Source organism: Schistocerca gregaria, chromosome 3 (assembly GCF_023897955.1).
Source record: "Schistocerca gregaria isolate iqSchGreg1 chromosome 3, iqSchGreg1.2, whole genome shotgun sequence".
In the NCBI taxonomy this organism is placed as follows: domain Eukaryota; kingdom Metazoa; phylum Arthropoda; class Insecta; order Orthoptera; family Acrididae; genus Schistocerca; species Schistocerca gregaria.
Window position 1 is genome coordinate 259,814,892 of NC_064922.1, and position 19,601 is coordinate 259,834,492.

General features: G+C 43.1%; 1 protein-coding gene across 1 annotated transcript in view; it reads right to left on the reverse strand.

The window, feature by feature from the left end:
• Nucleotides 1-13,804, reverse strand: part of LOC126354366 (uncharacterized) — a 198,449-nt gene extending 184,645 nt beyond the window's left edge. The window contains exon 1 of the mRNA XM_050003950.1: nt 13,714-13,804. The gene's annotated coding sequence lies outside the window, so the exon portion shown is untranslated. The remainder of the gene's footprint in view (nt 1-13,713) is intronic.
• Between the last annotated feature and the right edge of the window lie 5,797 nt (nt 13,805-19,601).

Below are 19,601 nucleotides of genomic sequence, written 5' to 3' on the forward strand. Positions count from 1 at the left end.
ACAGTAGTGCTACTGACAACATGACTTGTGCATATTGCATATGATGTTATTTATATATATTTGACGATGCTGATAATGATTTTGCACTTAACATTTGACGATTCCACTATGGCTGCAGTACATTAGGACTTTGTTTTTATTTTACAAAACAGATCTGATGATGGCCATTATATACAGAAACCGGTAATCTGTTAACAAAGTGTTTGTGACCCTAGACGTAAACTAAAGGAAACGTACTGTATATATGGGTCACTGTTTTATTCGCGGCAATGTCTCAACTTGTGAAACTTCAGGCTTGTTTGAGGCATGAAGAAGTTAGTATCTATCTTCCATACCGTGAGGACGACTGAGGAGTTTCCTGGAGGAGGATCAGTGTGCTCTGGTTTCGAAAGCCGACAATGACAGCTGGGAAAACAGTATGTCCCTGACATACGGCCGTACAATAATTCCATGGTAAGCTAATGAAGGAAACGTCTTTTTTCATGTTTAGCATGTTACTGGTAGAGAGCAGCGATGAGTGTAATAATTGAACAACAGCTTTTATTGCGGTCAAGTACTTGCATACCTAGGGCGTTCAATAAGTAATGCGATACATTTCTTTTCTGAACGTAGGTTGGTTTTATTCAGGATTACAATACGCCGTGTTATTGTCCACTCTTTTGGATATAAAGCGCTGTTTTTCAACACAATCTCGCTTCTATGTGATAGCCTTAGGCCACCTTACTGGGAGGACTTGTATCTACTGGTCGACGCTGGAGCCAACGTCTTACTGTATCATTACCGACAGAGACGTCCAGTTGAGAAACGATGTGTTTGTGATTCAATGATCGCAGAATGAAGAGAGCAGGCAGTCAGGAACCGCGCGACCGCTAGGGTCGCAGGTTCGAATCCTGCCTCGGGCATGGGTGTGTGTGATGTCCTTATGTTAGTTAGGTCTAAGTAGTTCTAAGTTCTAGGAAACTGATGAGCTCCGAAGTTAAGTCCTATAGTGCTCAGAGCAATTTGAACCATTTTGAGCCAGAATGAAGACACCATCGAAGATATTAAACATAAATAACATGAAAAGAAAGCTACCACGTCATAGTTAGGCTTCCCAGCAACTGCGCCCACTTTATGATCGTTTGCACTTTGTTTTGACCTCATCTACCACTGCCTGGAACATTCCAACTACACTGCGGTCTGTGGAAGGAACTCAGTAGGTCGTTTGCGAAGCATCGTCGATATCTGATATGCCCGGCAATAGCATGATGCCTTTCTTGCAAACAGAGCCAGAAGTCAAGTAAATTCTTGTGTCCGTCATGATAGAGGTAATGGACCGCATGTCCACGTATCACAGTGAAGGAGTTGGTCCGAGTCTTGGGGTAAAATGTCTCATCCGGAAACAATAACGTGCGTGCAGATATATGCTCCGGCGTAACTCGCAAGAGATAAGCCAGCATCTGCCGCACTAGATGCCAAACCGGTTCCGCCTCTCCACACCTGAGGCGGTGCTCGTCAGAATCTACTGTATTACAACCCACACAATTGGAAGATTCTGCCATGTGGATATTGTAGAGACGTTCTTGTGTCGCCAGCTTCCCATTAACGGCTACGTACCATTGGGAAACAACATCGGAATCAAGCATGGCATCGTGTACAGCCTTCCACACCACTCGCCACCGTACATCAGAATACTTTAGTTCGACCACATTAAGAGGGCGGCGTTGCAGCATGTCGTGATATAGGCGTCGAGTTGTGGCCATTCGCGGTGTCGTGAGCGCTGTACTGGAATAACATTGTTCTAAATAGAAACGTCCTATGTAAAAGAGGGGCGCTGGGATATCCTGTAGTGGCACCGGTGCTCTCAGTGAAGCAGGTCGTAGCGCAGTCAGAAGCAAACTCGTGAGCCTTGTAGGACAACGGCGCAGCAGACATACGTGTGAGCTAACATAGAGGGCAACGGCCCTAACCATTTGGCTATCCGTGCACGACTCACGGCTAGGCCCAAACTTCCGTATGCCGTCAACCATACGTCTAGGATGTGGATGTGCGAGTATACATCGTAGGCGTATGGTTGACGGCATACGGAAGTTTGTGTGTGGCTGTGAGTTCTGAGTTGTGTTCAGATAGCCAAAAAGTAAGGCGACCTCTCGCGATAAGCGGGAAATTCGGGTTCGATCACCGGTCCGGCACAAATTTTCATTGTCGCCGTTCCGTTCAACAGCTGATGGTAGTCATTATTCGCATTTGCGAATTCATCTGACGTGTTTAGTAACGGCTGTGGTCGCCGCAGTGCATCGTCATCAGAATAACACCGGCACTGCAATATCGTATATAGTTTCAAGAAAATGTTTGCTCGATGTTCGCTAATAGTTCGTACATGACTTATATGAAACTGCTGCAAACAACTGCCTGTTAGACAGTAGTCTTTTCTTGGCGACTTGGGCTTACGTAGTCTGTCTTGTTCCTCTTTTAGTGTTCAACCCTTAGGTTTGTTTGCAGCACAGCGCCATTCCTCTCTTCTGTCTGCCTTCCTCTTCATTCCCACATACGTGCTACATCCAACATAATTCATGACCTGTTGCATGTATGATATCCTTGGTCGCCGCCGCCGATTCCTTCCCTCAGTAGCTCCTTCTGCTATTGTTCCAATGCCGCTGTTGTGTCTTAGCATGTAGACTGCAAGTTTCTCTCTTCTTGTTGGGATATGCCTTCACAGAGATCCAGCTGATCTTCACAATTATTCTATAGCAGCACATCTCCAGGGCCTCTAGCCGTCTTCTCTCTTATCTTCTCATTGTCCAAGTTTCACATCCGTATAGGGCCACACTCCAAATGAAAGCTTTCATGATACGTTTCCTTATTTTGTTCTTGCTGGTGGGTAAGTTGTTCATCAGATTAAATGCAATTTTGGCCTGTTGATTCTGCTCACAATTTTTTTCCGGCTTCAACCATCCCTTGTTATTTTGCTTCCCAGGTAGGTAAATTCCTCTGTCAGTTCCAGCCTCTGTCTTCCAATCCTCATTCTCATAGGTTCAAAAATGCTGCTGAGGTCATCAGTCCCTAGACTTACACACTACATAAACTAACTAAAAATAAGTTATGTTAACTTAGGCTAAGAACAACACACACACCCATGCCCGAGGGAGGACTCGAACCCCCGAGAGCAGGGGTCGTGGCATGGTGCCTCTAACCACAAGGGCCACTTCGCGTGTCTCAGAGGTTCATATTCTGCTTCTTTAGTGCATACCATCATTTTAGTCTTTTTATTGTTTATTCTCATTCAATAATGATAGCATAGAATCCTTTCCAATGCTCTGAGGACTTTCTCTTGATGTTCTTTTGTCTTCGCGACTATAGCAATATCATTTGCATAACGTAGCATGTCTATCTTCTGCCCATTAGTTTTGATCTACACCTCAGTAGTTTCTCGAACTTGGTCTAAAGCTTCCTGGATGTAAGCATTGAATATAAGAGGAGAAAAAGCACATCCTTGTCTTACACCTTTTCTAATATTTGCTTCTTGTTCGTGGTGACAGTTCCTAATCACTGCCACATCATTCTTATAGAAACTGAGTATCACACGGATGTCTTTCTACTTCATTCCACTTCTACTCAGCACTCTGCACTCTTGCAAGATATCGTTATCAAATGCCTTTTCCAGGTCTACAAAAGCCAAATAAGTTGGTTTATTTTTTGTAATTGCTTTTCGATAAGGATTCTCAGACCCAGAATCGCTTCTCCTATTCTCAATCCCCTTCTGAAACCAAACTGAGTCAGCATATCCTCCACCTTTTCTTCAATCCTCTTCAGTATTATTTTTATTAGAATATTTGAAGCATGTGATACTAGGGTTAAAGTTAAGTACTGTTCACATTTTGTACCTGCTGCCTTCTTTAGTATGGGAACAATGATGCATTTCTGGAAATCTGTCGGTATCTCTCGTGTTTTATAGATGGGCCTACTAAGTTTAAGCAGCATCATTATCATGCCGTCACCAGCATTCTTTATTAGTTCTATGGGATGTCATCAATACCCGTTGCTTTGTTGTCCCGTAGTCGGTAGATTCGTTACTCTTCAAACATCGATTGTACACAAAAGCAGTTTTGAACGGATAAATGATCTTGATGACTTGTGGAACAGACACCTTCGCTTATTAAAGTATTGTGACGTCTCCTGGCGAGACATTCACAAAATCGTTGTAATATATGTGAAAAAGAGAAACATTTATCTCTATTATTATTGTTATTATTATTATTATTTCATTTCTATATGAACGGTTGTCGATTATGTAGACTCGGTAATAAAAAGAAATAATCTTTTTTCAGGTTTATGTTGTTTGTGCAGTAATTATGTATCTATATTTTGCAAATAACGTCTGTGATCAGCGAGTGTAGAAATCAAAGCAGACAATGATAATTAAAAAAGATAACAAAGATGCATATAAAATTGCCTATAAATAGCGGAAGTTAAAACATTACTCTCTCTGTCTTCTTGTTGTCGTCAAAATTGTAAGACCCTGTAACGCTGGATTGAATGCTTCGTTAGCTTTCTTTTGTTCCTTTTTCGAGAAAGACGCCATTGGAGGCTGATGAATGTAAAAGGTGTGTTCTTTAAATTTATGTTGATTTTTGAATTTAGAGATTGTTAAAAATACTTGTAATAATTTATTTCTAGCTTGCCCAGTATTTCATTCCACATTTTTAGCTGTTTTCAGCATATTTAGAATTTTTAATGACGCAGAGCTGTGCAGATATCGCTGGAGCCGCTCCCGGCGCAAACTCAAAATAAATTGAATGAAAGCAGTTTTCCTGCAATTAAGCGGGCAGGTAATGGTACATTAGAATTACTTCCTTCAGCTTCCCGGAGACCTCAGAGGTGAATGGTGGATTATGTCATTTTCAGGTGGACATGGGCAACTGATATTACAATATCAGTGACATAACTAATTTAAGTAAATCAGTGCAATAAAATTTTACTTGTGTGATATCAAAGACTGCTGTGATGAAACCCGTTCTGGCTAATAACACAACAACCAAATTTCATTTTTAGTTTCATGCTTTCTTGTTAATCGTGGCAATCAATAGTGTTCATATATTAAAAAATCCACTGCAGCTTTTACGTTTAGCGAACATAGCATACTGTAACTTTTGTACGTGTAATAAGAGTAATTTTCAGTGCATTTCAGAGATGAAAGTAGCGAAGGACATGTTTAGTTTCATAATTAGTTACAGTAATGATACCGTGTTCCATTTCTAACAAGCCAGATCAGGATTATATAAAATAGTTTGGAAATTAAAGATCATACGTGCACAGCAGGAAATCTTTTAGTGTTGTGCGCATCCCCACGTAATAAATCAAGGTGCACAAAGTTAAAATATTTTCAACTGCAGAAACTAATAGTGCGAATCGCAGTTTGTTTGTTGTGCTCGCAACGATAAGCAATATACAGTTAATTAATCATGCCATATACACTGCATATAAAGTCTAAAGCGCGGTGGGGATTCCGCGACAGTATTTTCACCAGCTTTTACCCATTAGAGCTATGGATCGTCCCCTTGTTAGCTCCCCCAACCAGAGCTCCCAACGCCACACGCAATCTGTCCGCCATTCACGCTGCATCACAACAAACCGCCAATTCAATTGCAGTGTTAGAGCTTTGCGACGTAAACGCATACCATCGTTGATGACCTTGCTATTTAGCTCCCTCAACCACAAATCCATCAATTAAACACGTACCAATTCTCAGGCACTGCGGCAGCCAGTTAAGGCCGAGTCAAACACAACCGTGACTTTACAGAGTCGTCACCGCCTGTATTGCTGTTGGTATAGAGGCATACGGCAAAAGTAATGATGGGTGAATGTTTGTCAGCTGAGAGGATATTCCAGCAAACTGGCCCCTACCAAACCAGACACTCAAGTTACATACGTGATTGTAGCTGGCGAGGTTCAAAAATGGTTCAAATGGCTCTGAGCACTATGGGACTTAACTTCTGAGGTCATCAGTCCCCTAGGACTTAGAACTACTTAAACATAACTAACATAAGAACATCACACACATCCATGCCCGATGCAGCATTCGAACTTGCGACCGTAGCGGTCGCGCGGTTCCAGACTGTAGGGCTGACGTTTGAGTTGCGCTAGAAGGATATCTGAAAACATTTATGGTATTATGACTAAAAAATTTAAAGAGGGCGATACAGGCATTTTCCAGGACACATGAATTACATAATTTTAGCCAGTTATTTACTGCTTGGTTTCCTTAAAAATATGTACAATTACAGTACTGGCCATTAAAATTGCTACACCAAGAAGAAGTGCAGATGATAAACGGGTATTCATTGGACAAATACATTATACTAGAACTGATATGTGATTACATTTTCACGCAATTTGGGTGCATAGATCCTGAGAAATCAGTACCCAGAACAACCACCTCTGGCCGTAATAAAGGCCTTGATACGCCTGGGCATTGAGTCAAAAAGAGCTTGGATGGCGTGTACATGTGCAGCTGCCCATGCAGCTTAAACATGATGCCACAGTTGATCAAGAGTAGTGACTGGCTTATTGTGACGAGCCAGTTGCTCAGCCACCATTCACCAGACGTTTTCAGTTGGTGAGAGATCTGGAGAATGTGCTGGCCAGGACAGCAGCCGAACATTTTTTGTACCCAGAAAGGCCCGTACAGGACCTGTAACATGCGTTCGTGCATTATCCTGCTGAAATGTAGGGTTTTGCAGGCATCGAATGAAGGGTAGAGCCACGGGTCGTAACACATCTGAAATGTAACGTCCACTGAACAAAGTGCCGTCAATGCGAACAAGAGGTGACCGAGACGTGTAACCAGTGGCATCCCATACCATCACGCTGGGTGATACGCCAGTATGAGGATGGCGATGACGAATACACGCTTCCAATGTGCGTTCACCTCGATGTCGCCATACGCGGATGCGACCATCATGATGCTGTAAACAGAACCTGGATTCATCCGAAAAAATGACGTTTTGCCATTCGTGCACCCAGGTTCGCCGTTGAGTACACCATCGCAGGCGCTCCTGTCTGTGATGCAGCGTCAAGGGTAACCGCAGCCATGGTCTCCGAGCTGATAGTCGATGCCGCTGCAAACGTCGTCGAACTGTTCTTACAGATGGTTGTTGTCTTGCAAACGTCCCCATCTGTTGACTCAGAGATCAAGACGTGGCTGCACGATCCGTTACAGCCATGCGGATACGATTGCTAGTGATACGAGGCCGTTGGGATCCAGCACGGCGTTCCGTATTACCCTCCCCACCGATTGCATATTCTGTTAACAGTCATTGGATATCGACCTACGCGAGCTGCAATGTCGCGATACGATAAACCGCAATCGCGACAGGCTACAATTCGACCTTTATCGAAGTCGGAAACGTGATGGTACGCATTTCTCCTCCTTACACGAGTCATCACAACAACGTTTCACCAGGCAAGGCCGGTCTACTGCTGTTTGTGTATCTAAAATCTGTTGGAAACTTTCCTCATGTCAGCACGTTGTAGGTGTCGCCAACGGCGCCAACCTTGTCTGAATGCTCTGAAAAGCTAATCATTTGCATATTACAGCGTCTTCTTCCTGTCGGTTAAATTTTGCGTCTGTAGCACGTCATCTTCGTGGTGCAGCAATTTTAATGGCCGCTAGTGTATATCACGCAATAAGTCGATTTTAATAACAGGGGTCACACGCCACAACACTTAACAAGTTGAAGGAGGGAACGCAATGTCGGGCGCATTTCTCTTGACAAAACATCCTCTCAGTACTTGAATTTTGATTCTGTGTCCATGGATATAAGTTAGTGTAAGTTTGAAATACGCCGTATGCGGCAAAGGTATAAACTTTAAAAAGTGGTATAATCTTGGTCCTTGAAGCGTTGCTACTAATGGTGCAATAGTGCACAAATATGCATGAACGTCGTGCCATTTGTTTCCATTTACACTGCAGTCCTACTTAACAAAGAATCTTGAAGTACGTGTGCATCAATTTTCGTTTGGACACATCATACAACACGAGATAGGTGAGCGCTGACTCAATTAACTTTTTGTCATTATTGTTTCTGATGATAAATGAAACACTAGCCTATAACATGAATAATCAGAAAACTGTATCACTTTACAGGCCGCACGGCCATGAAAGAAATCACACCGTGGTGATGACACAATATGTTCTTCAGGAAATGCGTCTTCACTGTACTGTATCGCAGAGTCCTATGGTGGTGATCGTGCGCTCTTGGGAGAACAGTACAACCTTTCCCTCTTCTGTAAGATTATCTTTTTGCAATTTTTCCTCAACAGACTTAGCAAGTTAAGTTTAATGAAAATGAACTATCATTGAAAAGTATAAATTAAATGGATGCTATACACGTAAAATATAGCACACAACAGCAATCAGATGTTTATGTCGATATTTTGTTGAGTTTCACCAGTACGATGACACAACTATTATTTCACAAATGCGTTACGTCTGTGACAGGAGTCATAGGACGTGAAAAGAAATGTATACAGAGACCGTAATGGAAAGTAATGGAAAAGCAGGTTCACATGGAAACACACATGGTGTAGTTTCTACAAAAGTTTAGAAGTCTTAAGAATGCATGTAGAATAAAATTATGGTTCTCTTTTGCATGTCCGCTACTGCGACGGTAGCAGCGACAACGTCCTTTTTAATATTTCAGTCTTTATATTTACCACTATCTGTGTTCCGTAGTAGTGGTCGAAAACATACGCACGCACGACATTTATGGAGTTCATGGTTGTCTCGTTTGCCCATTTATACATTCCTGTGAACAACATACAAATTGAGTAAAATATTGCATGCATGTGCGAAGGAACTTTGCATCGTACTTCTGAAAAACACAGGCAGTGCAGTTTCGTATTTATCCGCCGATATTGGGCAAGCAACCTTCAATTAATATGTGTACCCTGGACGGGAGTATACGTAATTAATGTACGAGTGTAGGTTGTAGGTGGTTGACAGCATAGGGAAGTTTGGGTCTCGCGTTCAGGCGTGCTTCCAATAGCCTAATGCAAGATCACTCGCAATTAGTGGGAAATCTAGGTTCGAGTCCCGGTCTGGCACTAATTATCATTTTCTTCATTCCATTATAAAGCTGATGGATGTCAATACTCGCAAATGTAAATACATTTTATTTAAGCAATTTGAGTGCCAGTGTGCATGTGCGCCAGATATCGAACTGAACCAAAACAATATTGTTTCAATGCCTAAAATGCGAGACGTGACACTGCGGTACCGTTTGTGATAAAAAGGAAGTAACACTGCGAGAGAGAGAGGGGGGGGGGGCGGGGGAGGGGGCAGGGAAGCATTTGCAGGGAAGGATGGAGACAGATGCCGCCTACCGATACGAAGCATATTCTGCATTTGCTGGACGAATCTGGCAACGTCTCGATAATATGTCGGCAACTACCTGCAAACAGGCTGATCTAACAACAATGTTGCCCGGTATTTCCATAATATTACCATGTATTGCAGCCACGTGGCAGCAATGTTGACGGCAACACTATTGTGTCCACACACTGTCGTAAAATACAGCCGGTGCAAACGCCCCTTCAGTGATAGATGTCTGTTTGGTAGTAACCATTTCTTTACGACTCTGGTTGAGCGAAATGATATTGCAGAAAGGTTTCTGTGACAACAAAACTCATTTACAGCTACAGGTCAAGGGAACGGCTTCCTCTCGTAGCCAGAACGTTGGAGCATACGAGGGGTAGGAGAACTGTAGTACTTCTCCCGGTACTTCTATAGACAATCTTCCTGTCTTGTATTGTTGGGTCAGTAATGCGTTCTATATGTTTGCACCCTATTGTTTCGACTCTTTTATACGCAATTTTCACATCTTTGTCGATGGAATTAAATTCTAGAGACGCTTGCGCGCTTAATTTAAACATCGCTGTAGTCATTTTTGCTCTACTCCCTATTATAAAATACAGTGCGTTCGGAAACTCTGGTTACAAACTTTAGTACTTGCAGAGGGGAGTGAGTACATAATATTCTGAATAGGAACCCATGTCCGGAAACGTACGGTTTCAATTCAGATGCTTAACTCATCCTTTTCTGTTCGAGGAATTGACTTAGGCGTGACGCAGTACAGTTATTAGGTAATAGTTCGAAAGAAAGCAAAACGAAACGTCCATTTATTACTTAACCAAATTTGATTGTATTAACACTTAAACATCAGGTGTTCACATTATCCCAAAACAAAAAGGAGCCCAGCATACTGTACGTACAGAACAATACTGGTGCATCACAACAGCGGCACGATGTTGATACAGACAGTGTACCTACGAAGCATATTGTGGTACACACACTCCATCCCACATGGTGTCTCTGGAATTTCTAGTGCAACAGACGTGGACGCGTTACACATCTGAATTAAACCGTCTTAGAATGGAAACGGTACGTTTCCGGACATGGGATCCTCTTCAAAATATTATGTACTCTCTCCCATCCAGAGGTCCTAGAAGTTTGTAACCGAACTTTCCGAACACTCTGTATGAAAGATATAGCTTCAATTTTATGAGCTGCATTTCTGGATAGAGCTCCCGTTTGTGTTAGAGGTGATTTCTTCGATAGGTTTTGCTTAGGTCCTAATACAGCATTAGATTTTATGAATCGATCAGGTAGTATGTGACTTACTTACTGAACTATTTAAGAAAGGAAAAGAATTACGGTCTAAAAAATATGACCAACTAAAATTAAATGTGCAAGTTTCGTGATCTTATCTGGTAACGTAGAATAGTCACTATTCAGACTAGTTTTATTTTGCTCATATATGAACCTGCTACACGTGTCAAATATAAACGTTCAGATTATTCAAATTAAAGCCTACCATAGTCAGAAATATTTTCCAATGCTAATTGCCGCCAGATAAGACGGGTGTTATTGTAGAATTGCAAACTAGCACTGAAAAAGCAAAGCTCGGTTTTCGCTACTGCAGTGGTAGTCGAAATTTTTTAATGCAGCCTTCCACTTTCTTGTTTTTTTTTCGTCAATTTTTGGTGGGGGCGTTTCTTACCACCCCGTACGTATAGCCCTACTGCAAGGTGACAGTGAGAGCTGTTTTGGCACCGACGCGGTCACCTGCGAATACAGCCAGCCCTGTTATAAGAACGCTCGTTTGAACTTCGCCGTAAGAAGCACCGCTTCGTCGCGGCACTATTACGTGATGAGCGTGTGAGTCGACCCTTTAACTGTCAGTATCCATGGACGACAAAACCGCCGTCTGCCGTATTATAGAGTATATATATCTATGGAGTGAGCATAGCCTATTATCCATGTTCTCAACATCGAATTAAGTTTGTCATTTGATTATGGCCGGCCGGAGTGGCCGTGCGGTTCTAGGCGCTACAGTCTGGAACCGAGCGACCGCTACGGTCGCAGGTTCGAATCCTGCCTCGGGCATGGATGTGTGTGATGTCCTTAGGTTGGTTAGGTTTAAGTAGTTCTAAGTTCTAGGGGACTGATGAGTCGCATAGTGCTCAGAGCCATTTGAACCATTTTTTAAACTTGATTATGGGTCACCTTCGCTTGTCAACAATTTGCGGTAATAGTGAAACTTGAATATGACACGTATTAGCCTCATGTTATATATTTATCTACACGTTTGAGTTTTAGTAACAGCTAAGATGCAGTATTATCGTTGCTACGGATGGATGGAGTAGTACGTAATGCGACAAATCTACAATTGTAATTGTCATATTAATATGAGGCACTTTCAATGTTGAAAAACTTTGAGACACGGTATTACAAAGTCTTGCATTGTTTTGTGGCCATTTGTTTACGAGACAAGTGCCAGATAAATTTACAAGTGTGTCTGAGTTAACTGCCAGCCATTGTATTCATATTGGTGCTATGTCCACATGCTGATAAAATGTATACGTGATAGTCTGAATAATTACCTCCAATTTATGTCGTCCAATGTCAGACCCTTGTGGGTATCTAAGTATTTCTGAGTGAGACAGTTTCCTACACAGTGTGACAGTAACGCAATTAATTAGAATAGATTCGACAATATGAATCAGGACATGGAAAACCTAATAGAAATATTGTTGGCTGTCGCTTATTATGTTACTCCAAAGTTTGAGCGCTGACCATGCATTTTTACTTCTCTGACAACGTGATGAAAAAGTGTTTTTAGTTCGATTCCCTGATGTAAAAATCAGGAGGATAAATAAAGAAAAACTGAAAATAATAATGAACAAGCAGCTGCAAAACGCTTGCGATATTTATTGTAACAATTTAAGAGTTCCAAATGCGTTATTTTTTCGGGACACTTTGCCGCCGTACGCTGTATCATTGAAACGTAATTAATCAGAACAGAGATTCGACAACACGAACAAGTACAATAGAAAAAGTAAAAAAATAATAGTTGGATGTCACATTTTCCAAAGTCCGAAAAAAACGTAAAGTGTAATCTGAGTTATAACACTGTGGCAAAAAAGGACAATACCATTTCTCTTCACATCTTTAAGCCAACTTCAGTACTCAGTATCAAACTGTTGTTGTTGTTGTTGCAAGCTTCTTCATCTCCCAGTACCTACTGCAACCTACATGCTTCTGAATCTGCTTGGTGTATTCATCTCTTGGTTTCCCTCTACGATTTTTACCCTCCACATTGCCCTCCAATACTAAATTGGTGATCCCTTGATGTATCAGAATATGCCCTACCAGCCGATCCCTTCTTCTAGTCACGTTGTGCCACAAACTCCTCTCCAATTCTATTCAATACCTCCTCATTAGTTATGTGATCTAGGCATCTAATCTTCAGCATTCTTCTGCAGCACATTTCGAAAGCTTCTATTCTCTTCTTGTCTAAACTATTTATCGTCCACGTTTCACTTCCATACATTACTACACTCCATACAAATACTTTCAAAACGACTTCCTGACACTTAAATCCATACTCGATGTTAATAAATTTCTCTTCTTCAGAAACGCTTTAAGATGTCTATATAACGCGTATACAATGTTCCACGGTAACTCTGAAGGCGATCTATCTGTAGCAGCGAAATAATAACACCGAAAATACGCTAAGTACTATCCACGACAAAATGCAACGTCCTAAAATCACGTGACTTGAGCTGCACGAGAGATTGCGGACAGAATTCTCGTTCTGCGCACCCGAATTCTCGCTCCATAGATATTTATACTCTACGGCCCCGCTCACTGCTGTCGGGGCTTTAACGGACGCGCACGTGGCAGTCGATGTGGCAACACTGTAGCGCCACGTGACAAACATCAAATAACAAGCCGTTTTGACCAGCGTGTAGGCTGGTGTACTACTTGCAGAGACCGTGCTAAGCAGAGTAATGGCGACCGTACCTGTGTGCACGTGCCACGGAAACTGTGTAGGCGATCTATCTGTAGCAGCGAAGCAATAACATCCAAAATACGCTAAGCACTATCTGCGCTAAAATGCGCCTTCTGAAATCACGTGACTTGAATTGCAGGAGAGACTGCGGTCAGAATTCTCGTTCTGGGCATCCGAATGCTTGCTCCATAGATATTTATACTCTACAGCACCGCTCTCTGCTGTCGGGGCTTTAACGGACGCGCACGTGGCAGTCTATGTGGCAACACTGTAGCGCCACGTGACGAACGTCAAATAGCAAGCGGTTTTGTCCAGCGTGCAGGCTACAGCTGTGTTCTACTTGCAGAGACCGTGCTAAGCAGAGTAATGGCGACCGTACCTGCGTGCACGTGCGGAGCGTGAGTGGGCGGCAGGCGTCGCGACGGCGTGGCTGTTGGACGCTCGCCGTGGCGGCCTCCGGCGCCGACTGTGTTCTCTGCGACGCCGCGTCGTCCGCTGGCGGTCTAATCGATAGGGCGGAGGGTCGCGGGGAGCCGGCCGTACCAAGCTCAGAGCGGGACCACCGGGCCCTACCCAACGGCGGTTCCCTAACCCCGCCGCACGCACCGGCCTCGCCCTAGGTAGGCTGACGCTGCCGTCGCACTCCACAAGCTGGCAGGCGACCCACTGCCCCAGGCGCACGTGGCGCCGCCATGCCGTAAAAAGTTCACGGCCTGCCCTCCAGCCTACCTGCCCACTTCCGCCAGTTTACGGCGAACCTGCTGCGGTAAATTCGTTCAGGTCACACAAGTCACGCAACGGACGCTAGCATCGAGTAGCAGGTTCACAGGGGGGCTGAGTGTTAAAACACTATTCTCTTACAAACAATACACTTTTCTGCTGGACTCGGGGCCCGCTTGAGACACGAGCGACGCAAGTCGCCCTTTGGGGCACCAAGCAGAGAGAGGCACCGCAAATGTAGATTTATACAAGGGCTATTCGGAAATTAAGGTCCGATCGGGCGCGAAATGAAAATTCGATTAAGCATTGTACAGATGTTCTCGGCATTGTCTTAAGTGTGCCTGTCGATGGCGGCACATCACTCTTTGCAGTTTTGCGTTGACAGCGAGCACATAAAAATACCTAGCTAAACAGTGTCTCCCACAAAGTATTAAGGCTAAGTGAGAGATTTCGCCTGATGTCTTGCAGCTCACATAACACAACTGTGTGTTTTTTTTTTTTTTTTTTTTTTTTTTTTTAGTTCGATTCCCCCCTAAGGGGGCGGGCTGGCAGCAGCTTAGTGCGCAGCTCTTCAGCCTACAGCATTTGTTTAAAAAAAATGAAGATAATAAATAATAAAAGCAGGCGATAAAATCGGTGGCTTAAATGGTAAAATGGCGGAAAATTGTGGAAATTAAAACATAAAAAAAGGGTTGATGATGCTAATAAAATACACAGGAAGCAGATAGGTAAAATAATAGACAATTAAAAAACACAGCGACAGTCTGGTTTCTGTTCGCAAGAGATATAAAAATCACACCCAGCGACAGCATGATTCCCAGCCAGTGTGGTCGAGCAGTTCTAGGCGCTTCAGTCTGGAGCCACGCAACTGCTACAGTCGCAGGTTCGAATCGTGCCTCGGGCATGGATGTGTGTGATGTCCTTAGGTTAGTTAGGTTTAAGTAGCTCTAAGTTCTTGGGGACTGATGATCTCAGATGTTAAGTCCCATAGTGCTCAGAGCCATTTGAACCATTTTTTGACAGCATGATTTCTGTTCACAACACTTTGGGAAGATGCAGAGAAAAGGGTGGGAAGGAGAGGTAAAATGAAGTGGGGGGAGGGGGGAAGGACCTGACGGAGGACAAGGACCGATAAGAGGTGGAAGGGGACTGGGCAGACGCGAGAGGGAGTGGGGAAAGGCAGAGGAGAGGAATGTAAAAGGACTCGAGGGGCTGGGGGAGAAGGGAGGCAGAGAGAGGTTAGGTGGGGAAAAGACAGAATGGAAGGGGGGCGAAGAGGGAGCCCGGGGAAAGGACAGAGGAAAGGAGGGGGAGATGAGGATCAGAGTTGATAGGAGCGATAAATGGAGGGAGAGAGGGCATCATCCGGGCGGGGGAGTTGACGGAAGCCACCTCGGGAAAGTAGATGAAGGGTGTAGTGATGGAGGGCAGGGGAGGGGGGACAACGGTGAAGGTACAGCAGACGGCATGGTTTGGAGAGGAGAGGAGCAACTAGGGGATGAGGGGGATCAATGTGGCAGGATGTGTAGAGTATGTGGATATGTTCAAGGAATAGGAGCAGATGGGGGAAAGGTCGTAGAGGATCCATGTGGGGTACGAGAGGCGTATATGGAAGGCGAGGTGGAGTGAATGGCTCTCGAGGATCTGGAGGAATTTATAGAATTTGGAGGGGGGGGGGGGGGGAGCGTAACACAACTGTTATGCTGTTCCTTCTTCATTACAATTCTCGGCCGCACTCTGCAGAGGCAATGAAGATGTTTCTGCTGCGTTTTCAATGGGAAGTGTTTGATCAACCCCCAGTACAGCCTGTAACTGGATGCCCCTGCTCGCATGAACCGCTGGCTTTGAAGACAGTCAACGAGCTGTAGACAAGAGTAGAGAATTGGCGGAAAGCACAGGCAGCTGCCTTCTATGGCGAGGGTACTGGAAAGGTGGTACACCCGCTAGGACAAATGTCTCAGTCGGAGTGGCAACTATGTGGACAAGTAGCTGGAAGCTGTAGCTAACAGTAGCAAATAAAACGGTTTAGTTTCTCACAGTAGTTTCCATTTCGCGACCGATCGGACCTTACTTTCGGAATAATCCTATTACTAGGTTCCCTAAAATTCCATTTACAGATTTCTAGGTCTTTTAGAGGGGACTGACTAGATAATGCTTTGAATTAAAACCCATTTCCGAAAACGTATTGCTTCCCTTCCCCTGCTATTTACGAACGTGTTAGTAAGGCGCCCACTTCTACAAGCAATTTGTAAGGTGTATTTTATTTTTATTTACACGTCAGGTTCCGTAGGACCAAATTGAGGAACAATCCTCCAAGGTTATGGAATATGTCATTACATGAAATTACAACATAAAAGAACAGACAAAAATAAAATGTTTATGAACTCAAAAACGTCAACCCATAAGTTTAAGTAAATGCAATCAACACTACAACAAGAATCAGCTTAATTTTTTAAGGAAGTCCTCGACAAAATAGAAGGAGTGACCAGAGGAAACTCTTCAGTTTCTATATGAAGGCGCGTGGATTAAGGTTAAGATTTTTGAACTCGAGCGGTAGCTTATTGAAAATGGGTGCATCAGTATACTGCACACCTTTCTGCACAAGAGTTAGGTAAGTTTGATCCAAATGCAGGTTTGCTTTCTGCCGGGTGTAAGGTGTCAGGCAAATCCAACACCTCACATGAAATCCCTGACATGATAAGCAAATCCAGTAGTATGTCACATAGCTCCGAATAAATCGTGACATTAAATTAACCAAAGTAATACGAGTAACGAGTGAGCAAATGGAATACCACAGGCTAACACAAGAATGCCTAAATGCATGTCGTACCTTCCCACCGTGAGGCAGAAGCAGTTCCGAGGGGAGAAACGAGAACAGAAGACGAGAGCAGAACCGTGTTAAGCTAGAAGGCCCTACGATAAGGGAGGGGCTGGACACCCACGCCGCCAGCCTACCTGTACGACTATACAACCCGCATGTTTTAGCATGAGGCTTTTTCGCGTCTCTGTTACGTAAAGGACCACCCCCCAGCCCATGTTAAAAGCTAGAGCTCTCCAGAAAAACAGTATAGATCTTACGATAAAACAAAAAGGGCCACTACCACCCGCAAGTTTTAGCGTGAGACTTTTTCGCGTCTCAGGTACGTCAAGGACCACCCCCCAGCCCATGTTAAAAGACAGAGCCCTCCAGAAGAACAGTATAGATCTTACGATAAGGCTAAAAGGACCACACCAGCTGCAGGTTTTAGCGTTAGACTTTTTAGCGTCTCTGTTACGTTTCAAGCTTTAAAAACATTGCCCCACCACGAAAAGTATAACGTTTCTCATTGGATAGACAGAATTTTTGTAGGCAGAGCTTAAGGTTAACATTGAGACCCTGATTGGTCAGATGAAAACATAGCCAGATAGTTTTTTTAAACTAACTTCGGTAAATTGTAGTAAGGAGAAGTTAGCAGAGAGTTAGTTCCGAGACGGCGAGCTGGATGGCTGGTGCGCCGGCCGCTGTCGCCCTGACGCTGCCTAAACACCGACAAGGTAATGAACGCACGCGATGCTGCATTTTTGAGCGCATAACGCTTCACTCAGAACTGCAGAAGTCTCATCTGTTACACCCCCTTTTTGCGTAATACAAGTGTCGATCGTTAATTAAAACTCATGGTGTTCACATTTGCCACTTGAAGAACAGATCTGAAACGCGATGATTTTTCTTTTATATAGTTATTGACAAGCCACATCAGCCACTGTAATTTACGACAAGTTAGATAAGTAATTAAAGATAATTGAGGGTCACTGTAGACCATTTTGATAGTTTTTAGTTTTGTGAAACTTAAATTAACCCTAGATTATAGATGTGATATGGCATAGGTCATCCTTCGATCGATTGTAGAACTTGGAAACCCATTCAGGGAATATTCATTCACATTTTTGTTGAACACAGTTGGTTTTTACCATCCTGTATTAAAACATCTCCTTTTATCAATAGTTCAATTTATAAACGATGTTTTGTGAGTAGAATAAAATTTCCAGTGGTAAACTTAACTGCTTTTTCGACGTTATTTTACCAGCTAACTAAAAATAGGAAAGCCTTGAACCCTTTCCACTAAATTTAGTTAGTATTAAGAATCTTTTACAGGGAGTGCAGTGGAGCTGACGTTGAGATCATTAAGTATTTGGTTATATCATCGCTAGTCTCACTGAACTCTTCTGAATTCTACATGTCATGTGTGGTCTGGCGTCTCCTTACCAGCAACAGGTCCCAGGTTCAAACTAGTTTATTCCCTTAAAAACACGCTCAGAGCGTCGTTGCGCGAAAGAGGTAGGGAGAGACTATATAGAACAATCAGACACCACCATGAATTTTTAGACGGGTATTAACTGAGTGAAAGCTGCTTATTCTTGGGAATGAGCTAATATTGTTAACAAGAAATGACAGCAAGTAATATATATATATATACTGAGAGGCCAATATCAAAATACCCAGACTCGTGAAGAGGGGTCGACAAGAAGTTCGTGAACTTACACCACTTATTGGCCGAACCACCTGTTTCTGAGCCAAAAATATCCTTTTAGAATGGGAAGAGTTACCCCAAAACGTAATACCATACGACATAAGCGATTGAAAATAAGCAAACTAGACTAATTTTCGTGTCGAACGATCACTCACTTCTGATACAGTTCGAATAGTAAAAATGGCAGCATTAAGTCTTTGAATAAGATCCTGGACGTGGGCTTTCAACGACAGTTCTAGCTGATCACCAAGAAATTTGAACTGTTCAGTTTCACTAATCATATGCCCATTCTGTGAAATTAGAACGTCAGGTTTTTTTGAATTGTGTGTTAGAAACTATAAAAACTGTGTTTTACTGTGATTTAGTGTTAGTTTATCTTCTACAATCCATGAACTTAGGTCATGGACTGCTCTATTTGAAACTGGGCCAATGTTGCACAAAGCATCCTTTAGTATCAAGCTAGTGTCATCAGCAAACAGAAGTATTTTAGAGTTATCCATAATACAAGAGGGCATATCATTTACATAAATAAGGAACAGGAGTGGCCCCAACACTGATTCCTGGGGCACCCCCCACTTGACCGTACCCCAGTCATACCCCACATCACAGCCATTCTCAACATTGTGAATAATGACCTTTTGCTGTCTGTTGCTAAAGTAAGAGGTGAACCAATTGTGAGCTACTCCCCGTATTCCATAATGGTCCAACTTCTGGAGCAATATTTTGTGATCAACACAATCAAATGCCTTAGTTAAAACAAAAAATATGCCTAGCGTTAGAAACCTTTTGTTTAGCCCATCCAGTACCTCACAGAGAAAAGAGACTTCTAAAGCCGAACTGCACATTTGGTAGCAAATCGTCTGATAAAAAAGATCAATTATCCTCACATACACAGCCTTTTCAATAACCTTAGCAAACAATGATGGCACAGAAATAGGTCTAAAACTGTCTACATTAGCCTTTTCTCCCACTTTATAAAGTGGCTTTACAAATGAGTACTTTAATCGTTCAGGAAACTGACCCTTCCTAAAGGAAAAAT